Genomic DNA, 2718 nt, shown 5'->3' on the forward strand with positions numbered 1-2718 from the left:
CATCAGGAAGAGTTCCTGAACTCTTCCTGATGATCCAGCAATGGTGAAACTTAATAATTATGATAAAAGTTAGATAAGTGTTTTTTACTAATTTATATATATATATATATATATATATATATATACATATATATATATATATATATATATATATATATATATATATATATATATATATATATATATACATATATATATAATAAACTGTTGCTATACATCAGTTTCTCTTTAGCAATCTAATTAGCCATCTTTGCTTAAATTTTTAAATTTTAAAGTTGTTTAAATTTGAAAAGCTTTAATAGAACAATTTATAATACAATGAAAGATTAAATAAGTATATTTTAGAAAAAGCGCATTACACAAGACACAAACAAAATCTATCACATATCCTAAAATGTCATTAAAAAACTTTAAACTTCCAATTTCTGCTTTCTGCAAAAATTTAATGGCGAATATTTCAGAATTGATTTCACAGCTTCATAAATCCCTGCTTCATCTGGGTATCTTTTTGAGACACTTTCTAAAATATAAAATTCAAACTTCTTGCGTAAATGGTATTTTTAAAAATCTGCATACATAAAAAGTTTAAACAAAACATATTACCAACTAAAACACAATATAATTTTGTCTTTGAAAAGCTAGCTTTTGTTTGGTTTTGTTCGTGGAATTGGTTTGCCCCTTCATGTTTAACAAACAGCGCAACTCAATCGTTAACAGCCTAAAAGTTAGTAATTATTTGAATCAATATTTACAATATTTTACAATGCGACGTTCATGTTACAGGAAAGAAAGCATATAATGATATGCTTAAAAAAGCGTATAATTATATTTAATATATTAAATATATTTGGCAAACTCTTTTTAAATAATCCATTAACAACCATTGCCATTTGGGCAATGGTTGTTAATGGTGCTTGCAAAGGTATAGAAAATTGACCTACCGCTCAATAACACGTTTTACATTATCTTTTAGGATAACTCCACCAATTTTGGCTATTTTCGATACCTGCTTTCAAAAAAATCTTTAATCAATGTTTAAATAATTATATAATTAAAGCAATCTTTTATAAAGTCTTATACACTTTTAAACAAATTAAAAAACATTGAAAGTTGAATAAACAAAAAGTAATTATGTATAGAATGACAAATTATAATAAATAAAATTGAATTATAGTGTTTAATCAATTTTTCAGTTAATAGTATAAATGAACTTACCATGAGAACATAAAGAAAAAATTCAAACTAGCCATAGCAACAGGGCAACTTACCCATTTAGAAAAAATGACACTGTCATTTAACGTAATATCTAGCTCAATAAGTTGTTCTATTGAACTCAATGCATTTATTTGCAGATCTTCAGATACAACTGAAGAAACATATTGAAGATCCTTCACCTTATTTTTAATTTCTAAAAGTTGTTTAAAAACCTTTTTCTGAAATTCTAAAAAAAAAATGCAATTTATTAAGCGTGTATGCTATAAAACCACTTTTTCAGACCTCTCTGCCCTTTCTGTGCAGTTGTGACAATTTTCACCTTGCTGCATAAAAACACATTTTCTTAACACAAATTGATACCACTTGTATAATTTTAAAATGTTCAAAATAAACAAGATTAAAAATAATAGTTAATATATACTGTCGAAGGGGGTTACTTTGGCCAGCATGGGTAACTTTGGCCACACTTCGGTAAAAAGATTATTTAGCTTATAACTCCATTAAATATATATTTTTTCCCACTTTCATACATGCAAATCATAGATTAAACTTTAAATTTAATTATTTTGTGGGTATTTCATTTTTCAGCTTTTTTTAGGTTTGCACTACTGGCAGTAAAAGTTTTGTTGTTATGGTTACATCAATATTTACCTTCCAAACTTTTCCATGTACACTTCTTAAAGTCACTGACCTGTCATAAAAAAAGTTGTGTTATGTTGAGAGATGATAAAAATATAAAACTGATGAATTTGGGAAAAAATATATATTTAATGGAGTTATAAGCTAAATAATCTTTTAACCGAAGTGTGGCCAAAGTAACCCCCTTTGACGGTATATATATATATATATATATATATATATATATATATATATATATATATATATATATATATACACATTATAAATTAAAAAAATTTCAATATATCATTTATTGTTTTTGAAATACATAACTTAATTCAATTATTGCAAATAGTTAACTTTTTTTTTATTTATTTATTTTCAAAATTTGGTAGATTTTTATTTAAATCAATTAAAATGATGTTTATTTGACATTTTATAGAAGGTATTAAATTGCAACAAATAAACCTCTTTTTTATAAAATTATACATACTGAAATGCTATAATAATTTTGAGGATTAAATTTACAACCATTATTTAAAAAAATAATTGATAATATAATGCAATTATAAAATAATATTAATAAGATTGTTAACAAAAAGTGTTAAAGCCATAAATAAAAATACATTGGCTAAATAAGGTAATATAAGTAATAGTTTAGTTAGTACTTTGAAAAAAAATATTTTCAAACCATAATATAAAGATAAACACGTTTTCTATAAAATAAGCCTAAATTTTAAAGATTATAGCTTGTAACTACCATGATACATAATGACAATGATATAAAATTATTTTTAGAACACTGTATGTATTCAAATAAAGAAAAATCATTTAAAAAAAAATATACAATGGACACAGTGGTTAAAGATCTTAAGAAAAATGCAT

At 23.7% G+C, this 2718-nt stretch overlaps 1 long non-coding RNA gene across 1 annotated transcript in view; it reads right to left on the reverse strand.

Annotated features, from left to right (window-relative positions):
• Positions 1–425: 425 nt before the first annotated feature.
• The window catches only part of LOC136082831 (uncharacterized), a 2755-nt gene continuing 462 nt past the window's right edge, over positions 426–2718 (reverse strand). Inside the window, exons 2-5 of the long non-coding RNA XR_010639752.1 lie at positions 1269–1441; positions 942–1006; positions 604–718; positions 426–520 (exon numbers count right to left, since the gene is read on the reverse strand). This is a non-coding gene — a long non-coding RNA (uncharacterized LOC136082831). The remainder of the gene's footprint in view (positions 521–603; positions 719–941; positions 1007–1268; positions 1442–2718) is intronic.

Source organism: Hydra vulgaris, chromosome 07 (genome assembly GCF_038396675.1).
Source record: "Hydra vulgaris chromosome 07, alternate assembly HydraT2T_AEP".
Taxonomy (NCBI): Eukaryota; Metazoa; Cnidaria; class Hydrozoa; order Anthoathecata; family Hydridae; genus Hydra; species Hydra vulgaris.